General features: G+C 40.6%; 3 pseudogenes across 2 annotated transcripts in view; all 3 read right to left on the reverse strand.

The window, feature by feature from the left end:
• Positions 1 to 313: 313 nt before the first annotated feature.
• Positions 314 to 2,996, reverse strand: LOC149237255 (protein STABILIZED1-like; annotated as a pseudogene).
• A 4,295-nt stretch (positions 2,997 to 7,291) lies between these two features.
• The window catches only part of LOC149237256 (protein STABILIZED1-like), a 44,865-nt pseudogene continuing 34,798 nt past the window's right edge, over positions 7,292 to 17,358 (reverse strand). Inside the window, exons 4-5 of the transcript XR_016246285.1 lie at positions 15,629 to 15,633; positions 7,292 to 8,031 (exon numbers count right to left, since the gene is read on the reverse strand). The product of XR_016246285.1 is annotated as a protein STABILIZED1-like (transcript). The remainder of the gene's footprint in view (positions 8,032 to 15,628; positions 15,634 to 17,358) is intronic.
• On the reverse strand, positions 7,990 to 11,337 carry LOC149237257 (protein STABILIZED1-like; annotated as a pseudogene). The gene is made up of 2 exons (XR_016246284.1): positions 9,536 to 11,337; positions 7,990 to 9,181 (listed from the first exon to the last, which is right to left on the reverse strand). The product of XR_016246284.1 is annotated as a protein STABILIZED1-like (transcript).

The raw sequence follows: 17,358 nt of genomic DNA on the forward strand, positions 1-17,358 counted from the left end.
TGATTCTTGGTCCACTTTTAGGAGATTAGACTAACTTAGGAACCTATCCTTCCTTTGAAAACTCATTAGATCCATGTAAATCTCTTATAGATTGTATATTCTTAGACATCAAAGAACAGAAGCCCCCAAAACAAACATAAAAATACAAAATAATGAAGTAAGAGAAAAGTTAATTAAGCACATATAGTGCATCACACTTCATCAGTCTACAAACCTCGGTTGATAATTCATGCAAGCAATTTAGGACACTAAATTGATTGAACATAGTCCTTTTTTTCTGCACTAATGCTTTCTCCAGATCTTGAATTCAAAAGTCAGAGCTCTGGATTTTGAGGGTTCCTCTTTCTAGCTATAGTAAGAATTGCCCTCGCCTTGCTCAGACCACCCATTTTTTCCTCCAATTTAGCAGCTGAGAGCCATAGAGGAATGCACCCTGGACAGTTCTTGAGGCCTTGCTCATAGACCTCACGTGCAGCCTCCAAGTTCCCAAGACGATCTTCAAGCTGTCCTCGTATTAGCCACAATTTAAAGAATGCAGGATACTTTTTAAGCCCTTCATCAAGCAGTGACCTCTCCTCCGCAGTGTTTCCCAGCTCTGTTTCAACAATTGCTGAATTCATCCAGACTCTTTCTGTACCACCTCTCTCACAAGCCTTGGCGAGAAGCATCCTTGCTCTCTCAGGCTCATGATTTTCAAATTCCAGCTTGAATGCAGCTAACCAAATCTCCTCTGAGTTGGGTATTGCAGAATAAGCCTCCTGCAAAATTGCTCAAGCGGATGGGACATCCCCTGCAAGCCACTTTTCCTTAGCTCCCATCAGCCATATCACCTCTGCTCTCGGACAATATGTCACTGCTTTTCTCAGTAAGGCATCCAATGATTCTCTAGTTCCATGGCTCTTCTCTAGATGGGCAGCCTTAAGCCAAATACTTTTCTTAGCAACAAACACTGTAAGGGCATGCGCATAGATCGCATGTGCAGTTTCAATTGATCCCCTCTTCTTGCATTCCTCTGCATCTGCAACCCATGTTCTCTTTCTATCTTCCTCTTCAACTCCAATAGAAATTGTGTTGCGAATTATTGCCTGGCAAGTCACACCAGACCCTGCTCGCTCTGCGGCCTCTGCCTCCTTCATCCAAGCTTCTCTGTCAATCACTACTCCTTCCCTCTACAGGGACCTGATTCCCCTCTCAATAATCTTGCCCACCATGGTTGTGTTTCCATTGGCCTCCTCAAGCTTCGCAGCAGTGATCCAGATCGAAGGTTCCTTGGAAAGCTTCTCCCTAGCCTTGTTGAGAACCTTCTTTGCCTGATCGTATGTCTCAAGCCTTGTCAACGCAAGCCACAACTACACATGTAGTGGACAACACTCCACTACCCTGTGAAGCAAAATCCAGGCATCCTCCTCATTTTCCAACTCCACCACAGCCTTCCAAAGCCTCACAGAGTCAGGAATATGCTCCAGCTCCTTCCTCAGCACTCGGCTCTTGTTCGCATCATCATGTTCAAGCTTTGAAGCTTGCATCCACAGCTTCACCGAATTGGGGATCGCCTTTACACCGCACGCAATGACCGCTTTGGCTTCATCCGAACTCGCCAATCTACAAGCCTCCAACCATACATCTTCATTCTTTGGGCATTATTCACAACTTGAAATGTTCAATATAAAGAAACGAATCGTAAAAGCCGAACATTTAAGAAAAAATATTGAAAGGTTTACTGGAATCTGGAATTTGACTCTTAACAAAAAAAGAGGACCCATAATTCATAAAAATACGAAACAGACAACACTTTTGAATCAAATATCCTTCTAAATAAAAAAAATTTGCAGCCTACATAACTAAGAAGTTAAATCACCAAAATCAAATCTCTATAAATATGATGTTCTAATAGAAATGAAACCTTAAAGAGCTGACACTTCTCAACTAAATTTTAACTGAATTCTGATTAAATTCAACTCCCGAATTTGAATTAATAAAAAGGTTCTGCAGGGCAGGAACATACCTTTTTGAATCAAATGTCGTGCAGCCTGTATCTTCCCTGCAACCTCCTCTAGCCTCGCCGATGCAATCCAACCAGGAGGATGCTTCGGGTTAGTCTGCGTAATCGACTTGAGCAACAATCTGGCCTTTTTAATATCCGAAATCTCTGCATCACTGGTAATCTTCATACTCTTGAGATCAGTCAGATACCCCTTGGGATCCACTACAGTCAACCCTGAAACCGAATCAGATAGCCTATCGAGCTTCAAAGACAGCACAGTCCCTCTCCCCTCTCCAACAGCAGTGAGATCAGTCACCAACGTCTGTGCCTAGGGTGTCTCCGTGCCACCGGCAGCCCTGCTTTTCGGATCCAATGCACTGACGTGCTGCTTCTCTTGCCTGGCCTTCTCCAGCAATGTATCCGGAACTGGAACAAAACTCTCAAACCTCTTTTTCTTGTTCCGAAGCGAATAATCCCCAATCTCTGGTATGCTGTCCCACTCCTCGGTGGAGAGCGTATACAATTTCCTCTTAAGGTTTGCAAACTGCTCTGTAATTTTAGGGTTTGAGGCTATGTACTTCTCAATCTCCTGTTTCAGCCTTGCCTCCTGCCGGTCCTTGCGGCGAGAGTCCATTCTTTTATCAATGCTCTCCCAGACGGCATCGGCTTCCTTATCGTCCTCATCGTATTCGGCAGAGGCAAACAAACCCACATCGTTACCCTCAAATTCATCGAACTTCTGGTTCTCATCATGCCCCTTCTCGTTGTCTAATTCTTCCTCCTCTTCGGCACCCGCGGCATCGGCACTGCCCTTGCCTCACCCTCTGCCCGCTGACGCACCTCCTGTGGTAGTGGCGGAGTGGTCCGGCAGGTCCGGGGCGGCCCTCGCAGGCCCGATATCAGACCGCGTGGTGAACCCCGTGGCCCCTCGGCCCAGCCCGGCCACATAGTTCGTTGGGGATTTTGTGTTGAGAAACTCCAGCCGGGGCTGGGGAACAGCGGGCGCCTGCATTCTTCCTGCAACGAGGAGTCGCAAAGGCTGCAGCTAATAGAACAGGTTTCCAAGTGATCACTCTGTCAAGTTGCAGACCCTCTCAGCAGCGTCAACACCTCCCTTCGCCAGACGATTTGATTTCCTGCAGTCGACTGAACCGAAGTGTATCACACCAACACGATTCGTGAACCCCGTCAATTGGAAACAAAAACAGGATCCTGGGAAGGAATAGAGTCCAGACAGGAAGTATTTCCCACCAGAATGCTCATTGGTTGCCCAGACCAGCTATTAGTCGGTATCTAAGATTGTGCCATGACAGTTTGTACATGCAAAGGTTGAGGGCCTCGGGATTGTGATAAAGAGGACCCCGTGAGAATGTGTCTTAATATATATTTTTTTAGTTAAAATTTGATTTGCAACAAGGGAGAGGAGGCATGCTCGTTCTACAAAAAATTTAGGTTTCGTCAATGATGTGGGTGTGGTAAGTTCGTTGGTGCCCATAAGAAGATATATGGATGGATGTTACGTGATAGTACCAGCCTTAAGCTAGGTGTCGGTGGAAGTGAGCAAGGGACTTCATAAGTTAGATGGCGTTTTTTGTGAAGGTGACAAGGGATTTCATGAGTTACATGGTATTTTTAATGCAGTAGTAATGAGGAGGATCCACTAAATCTTCATCATCTTTGGAATTTAGTTGTTATTCACACGGTGCTTTGCTTTTCTTATAAGTGGTGACCAAATATTATGCTAAGGTGGGATTGTCTTTGGAGTAAATTTGTGGAGCTAGATCCATTGGAGATGTGATTCATTGGTTGGTTGTATGGTATTTCTTGTAATTTTTGGTAAGGAAAAGAAACCTTGCAAGGTTTTAAAGTGAAAGAAAAAGAGAATGTCACTAGTAGTTAGGAAGTTTGATAGTCAAACACATTTTAGAGTTATTTGAAAAATACTCCAATTGGTAATTTTATTGGTTGACACATCTCAGAAGACAATCTAAATGAATGGATACAATGCTAGTAGGCTCTAGTTTTTAGGTATGAGCCTATTTTTCATATTCTATCATGAGGGTGGCTAGGGTTTATTTATAGGAGCATTGAGGATGCTACACCAGTTTGGCTAGCAAATGGTTTCAGGTTCTCCATTCCTGTCCCTAGAGCCATGTGACCCTTGTTTTCATCTACGGGCGGAGATTGATATATGTATTCCAATTTGGATCAAGCTAAGAGGTTTGCCTATTGAGATGTGGACATATAGGACCATCACTGACATTGGGAACCTATTGGATAAAATAGTATCGATGGATGAATCCTATAAAACAAACCCTCATTATATTGTGGCTCATATTCATGTAGTGTGAATAAGTTTGTTTCTTAGCCTTTTCCCTCCTTTTGTGCAAAATTAAATGATCTCTCGCTTGGAGCATACTACAACCGAGATATCTTTTAATTTTGCACAAAGGGAGGGGAAAGGCTAAGCAACAAACATATTCACACTACAATGTATCAATCGTTATGTTAATAAAATGCACATCTCCATTGTGGCTATGCCCATTGATAAAAGTTGCATGGTATATTGGAGCTTATATGTTGTTGTGGACCACATCTCGTAACTAACGGGGAATTAATATTTTGTATAGAGAGGTATCTATGTGATATAAACAATTCCAAGGCACACAAATTTTACATGTATTTGACTTAGTAAAGGGCATTTTTGTTGGGAGGGCATGTGAAAGCGATATTGTGAGAGATTTTATTAATTTTGATATAGGAATGGGGAATGTTGAGCAGCAAACATCTTCACACTACAACCAATCAACCATTATGTTAGTAGAAAGCACCACTCCTTGTGGCTACCCATGTTGGCATAATGATCATGGTATATTGGAGCTTATATGTTGTTGTGTTGATGACATTCAATGAAGAATTATTTTTGTATAGAGAGATATTTATGTCGTAAAAGAAATTCCCAAATGCATAGATTTTAGGCATGTCCTACTTAATAATGAGCATTCTTTTAAGGAGGACATGTAAAAGGGGTACTTTTGAACATTACATAGATTTATTTTTTTTAACATATGGGGAGGGGAAAAGGCCAAGTAACAAACATATTCACACTGCAACCAGTCAATGATTATGTCAATAGGAGGCACCACTCCCCCATGGTTATAGATGTTAGCATAAGGATTGTGATATATTTGTTGAAAATTGGCAACAAGAAATTGCTAAAAGTAGAAGTGCTAAAAATAGCAGTTTGGGCATCAGTGCTGGATTGGGCAACGGGGAACAAATAGTGTGGCTCATTACACTTCTATTGACACATAATAACCAGGACTATCTACAAGTTTGCTCTTGAGATGTTTCTATTAATGACAATGTTCCTAATAGGTATTCCAAGCCTCATCAAGACCCAAGCAGCTGCTAAGGTACTCTGTTGTCACTCGTATCTACTAAGGCCTATGCGTGGAATAGGTCACCTGGCCGAAACTAGAATATATCTGTCTTTGTTTCATTCATGAGGAACTCATTGAGGATGGTGCCCTGTTGGTATGTAGTAGGGTAAAGCCACGCATACCGAATGAATGTTTACAATACCCTTGAAAGCAATTCTAGACTCTATATTTTTGTAGGTACAATGGTCTAAATTCGAGTGCAATCATTTGAGTAATTCATAGGCATTGCCTCAAACTGAGGATACATAAAGTTAGTGTGCTTGAGCTTGAAACTCTAGTCCTGGGGACTGTTTTGAGTAACTGTTGTGTGTTAATTTTTTTTACAAAGAGTAGGTAAGCGCAATAAGTAAGAGCAATAGCACCCCTAAGCCCTGGGGAGAACATGGGTTTACTCCTTAGTTAACACTGTTGCCTTCAGTGACCAACACATCACCGGATGATTTAAATGAGAAATTCTTTGTCTTTCCTCGTTGAGTAGAACATGCTGATATGATTTTGAAATACATTAGTCTATTCTATCACTTAACGAAGTGAGTAGAATATACTGATACGTCCTATTTCTTGAATAGCACAGGACTGATATGATAGCAAAGGCATCATTTTGGCAATCATTTTATAAGTCACTAGATATTGTCGGTACAAGCATCTAGGGTCTCCAAATGTAACTGTGTTGCCCAAAGACTCACTCTGCCTCTCCTCAAATTTGTAAACATAGTAGTATGCCAATGCTTCTTTCATTTTGTATGTGTAAGAGAATGTTTCGTCAAACTGCATAATTGTTTTTTAGTTTTATCCATCCCAATTATGTTGTGAATGCACAGGTTTTTGGTTCAACATGGATCTCTTATATCTTTGTACTTTTCCTTTACTAACTATTTCTAGTTACATTTAGAGGTGTCTTTTAAGGGATGAGGGGAATTACTTGGATTCAGTGCTGCCCACTCTCTATAGAGGTTTATAGTAAACTATGACACATTGTGATGTATATCGTTGGGAGTTGGAGCGGCAACAAAATCAGTTTTATGATTCAGTAGGTTTATGCTTCTTGGAAAGCTTTCAGCTGACAAAGAAAAAAAAGGGGAATGAAACACGCAACCAGTCCCTTTCCTTTTATTGGATCAACTGCTTTCTTTTTATGAAAGCATCTACAGGCTAAAGTAACTAGAAGTGGTCAAAAGTGAGTTTGGTTGGTTGGTAAAGTCAAACTGTTCTTAGCCCTCAACAAGGTTCAAATACCTCATAGGCATGTTAACCCCTCCTAGACTGTGCTGCATAATTGGGTTTTTGCAAAATTTTGGGCACTTAGGGTCAGACTCAAGTTTGATGTAATTAGGATTATACTCGAGTCCTGGCCAAATTTGGTAAAATAGATACTCAGCCATAACTGAAAGGCAGTAATATGCAGTGGAGTCATTCTATGAAATGATTCAATTTGGCATGTGAATCTCACATCTAAGGACCATTATAATCCCATGGATGGAGACTGATCAGGATTCAACCTGTCATCATGGAAGGAAACTGACCAGAGTTCAAAATGTTGTTTGCCCTATGACAAGTATCTACTTGAATCAAACACCACAAATAACTATTAGTGGAGTTGGGTATGGCACAACTACAATAACACTGGCAACAATAGCAATAGCAAACTATCTTATGAGATGGAGTTGATGTTCCCTGCCTTGTTGGGAATAATGGTAAGACGTAAGGGTTCTATGCACCTTTATGTATATTTTGCCCATAAACCAGGGTTCAATTGCTTTTAAAGCATCGATTATTAGCAACACCATCCATATGCTACTTATGGGATATTTAAGGAAAACAGTGAATTTACTTTTCAAAAAAAAATAAAAATTGGGATGACTATTATAGCAAACTATGCTACAATGATTACAATAATACTGCCAGAGTAATAAGCTGTCCAAATTGTCAGCTAGTAAAAACATATTGATAATTGGAAGGCCTGATTTTTTTTCTAAAAAGTTTTTCAAACTCCTATAACCCCTTCTTCCTTGCCTAAAGCAACCACTACTTTCTTTAAAATAGATTCAACAGGCAGATGTGAATTTTCAACTGCTTTTGATATAGATGCCCACCGGTCTCCATGCCTTGGTTCTGCAGCAATGCATCTCTTCAGAACATTCTGTTGGATCTCCTCATTTCCACGCTGAAGTTCAAACTTGTAGTATTGGGACCAAAAATCCCCATTGTCTGGTGCAAGAGTGACTGCCCTGTTCAACCAAATCCTGGCCTTATCGACCTTCCTATCATTCCAAAACAGCTTGGCAACAGCTGCAATCACATATGGATCATGATCACATCTCTTGAGTGCATCCATACTCTTGCTCTTTCTCTGAGGCCTTGGAGCCATCTCAATTGATGCTGCCCATAATATGCCACTGGTCGAGCACTCCTGTAACGCCTTAGCCATTAGGATCTCACTCTCTTTCTTATTGCCATGCCTTGATTCAGACCTGATAGCAGAAAGCCAGAGCTCTGGATTTTGAGGGTTCCTCTTTCTAGCTATAGTAAGAATTGCCCTCGCCTTGCTCAGACCACCCATTTTTTCCTCCAATTTAGCAGCTGAGATCCATAGAGGAATGCACCCTGGACAGTTCTTGAGGCCTTACTCATAGACCTCACATGCAGCCTCCAAGTTCCCAAGATGATCTTCAAGCTGTCCTCGCATTAGCCACAATTTAAAGAATGCAGGATACTTTTTAAGCCCTTCATCAAGCAGTGACCTCTCCTCCTCAGTGTTTCCCAGCTCTCTTTCAACAATTGCTGACTTCATCCATACTCTTTCTATACCACCTCTCTCACGAGCCTTGGCGAGAAGCATCCTTGCTCTCTCAGGCTCATGATTTTCAAATTCCAGCTTGAATGCAGCTAACCAAATCTCCTCTGAGTTGGGTATTGCAGCATAAGCCTCTTGCAAAATTGCTCGAGCGGATGGGACATCCCCTGCAAGCCACTTTTCCTTAGCTCCCATCAGCCATAACACCTCTGCTCTCGGACAGTATGTCACTGCTTTTCTCAGTAAGGCATCCAATGATTATCTAGTTCCATGGCTCTTCACGTGAATAGATCGCACGTGCAGTTTCAATTGATCCCCTCTTCTTGCATTCCTCTGCATCTGCAACCCATGTTATCTTTCTATCTTCCTCTTCAACTCCAATAGAAATTGTGTTGCGAATTATTGCCTGGCAAGTCACACCAGACCCTGCTTGCTCTACGGCCTCTGCCTCCTTCATCCAAGCTTCTCTGTCAATCACTACCTGTTCCCTCTGCAGGGACCTGATTCCCCTCTCAATAATCTTGCCCACCATGGTTATGTTTCCATTGGCCTCCTCAAGCTTCGCAGCAGTGATCCAGATCGAAGGTTCCTTGGAAAGCTTCTCCCTAGCCTTGTTGAGAACCTTCTTTGCCTGATCGTATGTCTCAAGCCTTGTCAACGCAAGCCACAACTCCACATGTAGTGGACAACACTCCACTGCCCTGTGAAGCAAATCCTCATTTGCCAACTCCACCACAACCTTCCAAAGCCTCACAGAGTTAGGAATATGCTCCAGCCCCTTCCTCAGCACTCGGCTCTTGTTCGCATCATCATGTTCAAGCTTTGAAGCTTGCATCCACAGCTTCACCGAATTGGGGATCGCCTTTACACCGCGCGCAATGACCGCTTTGGCTTCATCCGGACTCGCCAATCTGCAAGCCTCCAACCATACATCTTTATTCTTTGGGCATTCTTCACAACCTGAAATGTTCAATATAAAGAAACGAATCGTAAAAGCCGAACATTTAAGAAAAAATATTGAAAGGTTTACTGGAATCTGGAATTTGACTCTTAACAAAAAAAGAGGACCCATAATTCATAAAAATACAAAACAGACAACACTTTTGAATCAAATATCCTTCTAAATAAAAAAATCTTGCAGCCTACATAACTGAGAAGTTAAATCACCAAAATCAAATCTCTATAAATAGGATGTTCTAATAGAAATGAAACCTTAAAGAGCTGACACTTCTCAACTAAATTTTAACTGAATTCTGATTAAATTCAACTCCCGAATTTGAATTAATAAAAAGGTTCTGCAGGGCAGGAACATACCTTTTTGAATCAAATGCCGTGCAGCCTGTATCTTCCCTGCAACCTCCTCTAGCCTCGCCGTCGCAATCCAACCAGGAGGATGCTTCGGGTTTGTGAACAACCTTTCACTTTTCACTTTTTTTTCCATCAATTTTCTCTTACAGCAGACAAGCCAAAGGGTTACGCAAAAACCCATTCTCTCTTAAATATACCCTTTTGGTACGAGTTTTGACTCGCATTTTTTCATTTTCTATTGCAGAACTTTTTGAGAATGTTTATATTTTTATCTTTTGACTATATTGAGGAGATCATAGACGAAGATTTGTGAACAACCCTCAACTTGCTTGTTGACACACTCCACTGACTCCTGGTATTTTGCCTTACTAATGGCTATAATAAAAAAAAGCCATTCATAACCCAACTGATTCTTTCGTTTCAACAAAAACCCCATTGTTATGGATGTTCCTAGTTCATCCTCCATATGAAGAACCATGTGAAAGGAAAAAATCATAATCTGGATGTTTCACCTGATGTAATCTCAACGATTGATATACAGGATACCAACAGGTCCAACCTTGCGAGACCTGGCTGCCTGCTCTCTTTCAAGTCAAACTGCATTGATCACTAAGACTTGAAATCACTAATCACATCCTTATTGTAAATAAAAAGTAGCATATCATCTATGTACAAAATGCAACAAGGAAATGACCGCCATTTTGTTTTTAAGACACATAGTGATCCAATTTGGTTCTCTAGAATCCCAAAATTAACATGAAAGGATCAAACTTTTGGTAATAGATTCTTGGTCACTATTCAATCCCAAAATTAACATGAAAGGATCAAACTTTTGGTAATAGATTCTTGGTCACTATTCAAGACCATAGAGAGATTTCTTAATTTGCAAACGAATGACTCTGTCTTTTTCAACATAGTGCTCTATTATTGTTATATAATCTATCTCCTCCTCCAAGCCACCATGCAAGAAGAATGTTTTCACATTCATCTATTCAATATCTAAATCAAAAGCTCTTGCTTTAGAAATAGGGAATCTAATAGATATTAGTTTAGCGACTGTGGAAACAATCTCACCAAAGTTTATGTCCTCAACCTAGGAACATTGAAAGAGGAGCATAAAAATGTAGCTCTTGCAACTCCATAGCAATTGCAGCAATAATCTACCATAAATTAGGGTGGCATAGTAAAGAAAGAGAATAAATACAAAATTGTCTTTAGCCTTAACCTGAGATTCTGCTTGCCACAGTTTTTTCAATTTGGTTCATACCACTTCTAAAACCCTTATATTCTTCATCGGAATCCAAGGAGGCATGCAAGAGAAGGGACAGTTGTTCCAACGTAGCCACATCAGGTTTGGTGACTCTACCCTCCTCAGTATGCTTTCTAAATGACGATCTTCAGTTGCAACAAGTTGTAACTTCCTGAAACGATATGGTTTAGGGTCGATCAACTTCCTCAGACAGTGTCCCAAAACCTCATCACACCAATTTTTGAACCGTGTGACTTCTTCGTCTGAAGATTCTTTACGAACAAACTGTCAAACAACAAATAAAGAAAACAGAGCAACGAGTTTTTCTCTTTCAAGCAGCAAAAAACTAAAACAGAGCAATAGGTTAATGTTAGAATGATTCAAGTACTTACAGGCGATCTCTTAAGTATCTCTTAAGTACATATATTTGTATATCTCGAATAGATTGACACTTTATCTCTATTTGCTTTACAATCAAGTCCAGAAATGTTAGTCCATTTCGTACTTCAATGACGGATCTGCATATTAAATCGAATAGCTTAAATTTTAAGTCAATTTCAAAGAATTGCCAATCATTGCAAGGAAGAAAGTTTGCCCATTTTTTAAGACTGCCACATATATTACATTAGAAATCAACATACATGCACATCAAGATTCAAGATGGGGACCCATCTATGAGCCAAAGGGCATGCAATCCAAATCCCCCTTCGTACATAAGCAATGAAAGCTAGCATATCCACTCAAGATTGCCCTTTTTCTAACATCGTATCGAACTATGCCATAGAATAAGCCCCCACTGTTTTAGAGGTATTCGAAGATGTAATTTGGCCTTCCCATTAGATTAGAGGATTTAAATACAAATTAAAATAGATAGAAGGAAAAGGCAAACTGCTTGAATTTTTTTGGCAGCTTTAACCAAAAAAGTCTCATAGAACAGTACTAAATTATATCACACAAAATTTCCATCACAATTAAATAGGTCCTACAGTAGGCCACAAAAACTGAGAATGTAATAGAAATCTTATATTTTGATGGAGCATCAAACGACAAGCCTAGCCTAGAAGTAGCAGGGAGTTTTTGAAGAGGAAAATATACTTTCCTTGCATTGGTTTACAATCAAGTTGAAATCAAGGAGGAAAAATTAGTAAGTTCGTGAATTTTTTAGGTAGCTTTAACCAGCCAAGTCTCATAGAAGAGTACTCAAGTATATCTCACACAAAATTTCCATCAGAATTATGTAGGTCCTACATTAGGTTAAAAAACGGGAAATGTAATAGCCTTAGAGGACAAGACTGGCCTAGTAGAATGGAGAGAATTCTACTTTCCATACATGATTTTATAATCAAGTTAAAATCAAGGGGATTGCACTACCATAGATCCATCTTAACCTCTCAGCACTATTTTACATATAAAGTCAACCTTTTTTATGCCAGGTAGCCCTTTTAGGTGTTACACACAAAAGTAATGAATATCTCCCCCCAACCATGCTATAGAGCTTCTCGCTTGCCATAGTGTAAAAGATTTTGATCAACAACTTAAACAAGAAGAATAATGATCCTTCATGAGAATTGTGGAACAAGATTGAATGGATAATAGAGGGCTTGGGAAACCTTGAAGCAATATGCTTCAACCACAACAGAAGATCTGTCAATCAAGTAGCCAATTCGCTGGCAAACAGGGCAGTATCAACTGCAAAAGGCAATCAAGTTTTGAATATTGAGGCCATTACAAACGATCATGGCCTATGATCTCAAATATTTGGAATAGGAACGGAGGTAGTGATCATTTTACGATAACCAAAGACTGGAGAACAAAAGAGATTGCCCATTACGTACAACTCAAGTGGATCAATCTCGGAAGAATGATAAATCAGGGGCTGTGATGAAGGACGTAACCTAGAAATAAGCTCAATGAATATACAGGAAGACCAAAGATAGTCAGTGTTCTATACTGCAAACACCTATCTGTGGATATTAGCCTTGTTGACCATTTTCAATAAGGGATCAGAGATCTGTCCCCAATTCTTTTGATACAAGACACTGGTTCAACAAATTCATGGATTTCTCGGAGAGGAGGTAGAACTTCTAATCCAAGCAGCTTTGCAGGTCAACGTGAAAGAATTTAAAATGCGAAGGTATATTCAGTCGTGCAGAGGAACTTCAAGCAAGCCAGGTAAATTGAAACATAGATTTTATAACCTGGTGCAAAGGAACTTCAAGCAAGCCAGGTAAATTGAAACATAGATTTTATAACCTGGATTAGATTATGGCAAATAGTCTATCAAGCATAAGGCCTAGAGTGGTTGAAATAGTTGATATTTGCAAATGGATTGAAAGGAACTCTTTACATAATGTGCTATGGGACTCCAACAACCTGAGGGAGAAAGCCATAAATCAAAGTCATCAGATGAAGCTCAGCCTCCACTGCAGTGATGACTGTAGTCACATCACTGTAAGACCCTACAGCCTGCAAGGTAGATTCTAGATCTACTCTGATATGTTCCATAGAAGTCTCAATTGAATTTTTCAGTCTATATATTATAGTTTCTGTTTAATTTTGCACATTGTTATTAACTAAACTATTAGAGATTCGTATGTCTAGAAAACATACCCAGAGGCAATTTCGAAATGAATGAAGCAGATATCAAACTAAATATGCCTATCAAAATCCGCCCAGTTAATATCGGTGGCATGTTAAATGAAAATTATGTGTCTAGAGTGGTGGGCCCGCTTTATGTATTACTGGTAACAATCAATAGGAGGCAAACAAGTTTGAAACAGAGAATCGAGTTTGATGAATTTGAACATTGAAGAGTATGGAATATATGTCTGTTAGAAACACTTACTTGGGCCCAGTACAACCCATGGTTGTTCCCAAACCGCCATTAAGCTTTAACACAACAAGCTTGTCCAAGAATTCCTTGGTTTCCGATGAATCTGCAAATTTCATAAGAAACTATTTTTAATGCAGAGCTTTTGAAAATGGACCTGAGAATGATATTGTAGAGGCTAGAGCGAGAGAAATTGCCTCAGATTGCAGAGGCTTGCCGTTGGCCATAAATGCAGTTGTTGGAGCGATGAGGTTTAAAAAGACTGAGCATGAGTGGAGCCATGCTTTAAATTTGATGAGAAAGAGAGATGCTTCCGTCCCAACAAATCTCAGGGCCATTGACGCAGAGCTTTATCAGGTGTTAAGATGGCCTTACAATGGATTGTCAGAATTCCATCTAAAGATTTTTTTTTTCTAAATTGTGCAGCATTTCTGGAAGATAAAGAAATTGTCGCGGAGACGCTGGTGCAGATGTGGGACGCGGAAGGCTTCCTCAACAAGTCAGGGACACCTTATTTTATGGATGCTAGGCGGCAATGCATTGATGAACTGGTAAGAAGGTGCTTGGTGGAGCGTGTGGAGTATATTGTTGATGGTAGTACTCCACGCTGTCCCCTTCAACTTGTAAGAAGCTAGACCAAATACTGGTAAAGCTATCTTTGGAGAACCCCCAGAATTGCTTATCGAAGTTGTAGGAATTTACAGGGTAAGTTCCTCAGAAAGAACACCAAAAGGACACCGCTCACAACAAGATCACAGATCAATATGCCAGTGTTTTTGACGTGGTTAAAACCATCAAAGAGGGAAACAGTCCACGGCCTGCGCCAACGTGGCTACTACAGGCAATTTATTAATCAAAGAATGAAAATTTACATAAGCTTCTCTCATATACGGATTACCTGAACAATGACCCTCCATGCGCTTTAAATAGAACTCATGGACCAATCGGGTGTCAAGCCACGGATCAAGTGTCGGTAATACCGAGGAGAGAGTGAACCGTTGGATCACTACATATCGTGACCGTCGGATTGTAAGTTACAAAATGTACAACGGTAAAGAAACACACTTTACCTAACTCTATACCTAACTCTATACTAGACCAAGTTGAACTTAACTATATCCTATGTGTCGGAATATCCTAACATCCCCCCTTAAGAACAACTTGGGATAGGATTGAAGGATTTACAAATATGACACAATAGGAGAAGGAAGGAAGCACTAGAGCCTATCCCCCCTTAGTGACAACTTCCTGAACTCCAAGCATATATCGAAGTTTAGTGAACTTCGCCTCTGTGAGAGCCTTTGTGAAGATGTCTGCAACCTGATCATCTGTTGAACAATATTGCACTTCAAGAACATGGTCATGAATGAGCTTTCTGATGAAGTGCATGTGTAGTTCAATGTGTTTGCTGCGCTGATGCTGGACTGGATCTTTGCATAGCTGAATGGCACTTTGATTATCACACCAAAGTGTGGTTGGATGCTGCTGCTCAAAGCCAAACTCTGATAGGATCTGACGAAGCCACAAGGCTTCCTTACTAGCTTCCACGGCACCACGATACTCTGCTTCTGCTGACGAAAGAGAAATGGCAGCCTGTTTCTTACAAGCCCATGTAATAGGTCCTGAACCAAGAGTGAAGACATAACCGGCAGTAGACTTCCGATCATCAGGGTCACCAGCCCAATCAGAATCAGTGAAACCAACTAATAGAGGAGCTTCTTTGGCACTGTAATGAATCCCAAACTGTACTGTACCTCGAACATAACGAAGTATTCTTTTGGCTGCTTTCCAATGACTTTCACGGGGGTTTTGCATAAAACGAGCAACAAGGCCAATAGCAAAGGAAAGGTCAGGACGAGTATGGGTTAAATACAAGAGTTTTCCTACAAGTTGACGGTATAAGGTAGCATCAACTTCAGGAGAAGTACAAGAGACTGAAAGTTTGACTCCAGACTGAAAGGGAGAAGGGGCTGGCTTACAGTCTTCCATGTGAAAATGACGAAGAATATCACAAGCATACTTGGACTGGGAAAGGGAAATACCCTCCTTGGATTGCAAGACTTGAAGACTGAGAAAATAGTGTAAGTGTCCTAAGTCTGTCATTTCAAATTTCCTTTTGAGGCTAGACTTCACATGGTTTATAAGGTTGGGATCACTACCAGTAAGGATAAGATCATCAACATAAAGAACAAGGATGATAAGAGAGTTGCCCACTTTCTTGGTGTAGACAGTATTGTCAGAATGACACCTAGAAAAGCCAGATTCTAAAAGAAAGCTATCCATTTTGGCATACCAAGCCCGAGGAGCTTGCATGAGACCATAAAGGATTTCTTAAGTCGACAAACAAGGCTGGATTCTGTTTGTATGAAGCCAATGGGTTGTTCCATATAGATTTCTTCCTGCAAGTCCCCATGCAAGAAGGCAGATTTAACATCCATCTGATGGACTTCCCATTTTAAAGAGGCAGCAAGGGAAAGAACAAGGCGGATAGAGTTCATTTTGGCAACAGGGGAGAAGGTTTCAGTGTAGTCAATGCCTTCAACCTGTGAAAAGCCCTTAGCAACAAGACGAGCTTTATGTTTATCAACTTTCCCATCTGGTCCATACTTGGTTCTGTAAACCCATTTACATCTAACAAGTTTGCGTCCCTTTGGTAGAGGAACAAGATCCCATGTATCATTTGTCAACAATGAATGATATTCTTCATTCATAGCTGCTTCCCAATGTGGATGGCCTGAAGCTTCTGCAAAAGTGTTAGGATCATGATTTACTGGAGCTTGAGCCAGTAAAGAAGAGGCTCTTTCAAACTGAGAACGTGTACGTCGCTGATCTGTAGGATCATCGGCAAGATCACCTGCTGCATCCCGAGTAGCACGGACCCATCTCGGAAGTTGAGGATCCTGAGAAGGTGGGGGAGGATTGTCATCCTCACTTTCATCATCTGAAGAAGAAATGTTTTCAAAAGTAGAAGAGATAGGAGGAGGTGGCGCATCCGCCGGACTAGGCTCGCAGGCAGATTTATTTTCATCAAATTTTACATCTCTTCTAATGATAACATTTTTGGACTTAAATGGAATAAGTCTATAACCTTTTACATCTTCAGAATATCCAACAAAAGTACATTTCTCACTCTTAGGTTCTAAAGCTTTATGCTTTTCATCTGGAATATGGGCCCATGCTTCACTTCCAAAAACACGAAAGTGACTTACATCTGGTTTAATGGAACTCCAAGCTTCTTCTGGAGTGATATTCTTTAGAACCTTAGTAGGAGTGCGATTGATTATATAATTTGCACAATTAATTGCTTCGGCCCAAAAACTAAGACTGAGTCCTTTAGATTGCAGCATACAATTAGCCATTTCCTTTAAGGTGCGATTTTTCCTTTCAACTACACCATTTTGTTGTGGAGTGTATGGAACAGTATGTTGCATTTGAATTCCATTTTCGGTGCAAAAGTTGATGAATGTGTTTTTAACATATTCTCCACCATTATCAGTTCTTAACTTAAGAATTTGATGTCCAGATTGTTTTTCAACAAAGGCTTTGAAGGCCAAAAATGTGTTAAATACTTCGCTCTTGAGTTTTAAGAAGTATACCCAAGTGCGTCTGGAGAAATCATCAATGAAAGTTAAGAAATACTTGTAGCCAGAGAATGAAGCAACAGGAAGTGGACCACATAAATCACTGTGCACAAGCTGTAAAGGGGCTGAGGCGTGCCAAGAGGCACGTTTTTCAAAACTGTCCCGATGA

Source organism: Pinus tabuliformis, chromosome 8 (genome assembly GCF_031772625.1).
Source record: "Pinus tabuliformis cultivar Carrire ecotype Pingquan chromosome 8, CPIR1, whole genome shotgun sequence".
NCBI classification, from domain to species: Eukaryota; Viridiplantae; Streptophyta; class Pinopsida; order Pinales; family Pinaceae; genus Pinus; species Pinus tabuliformis.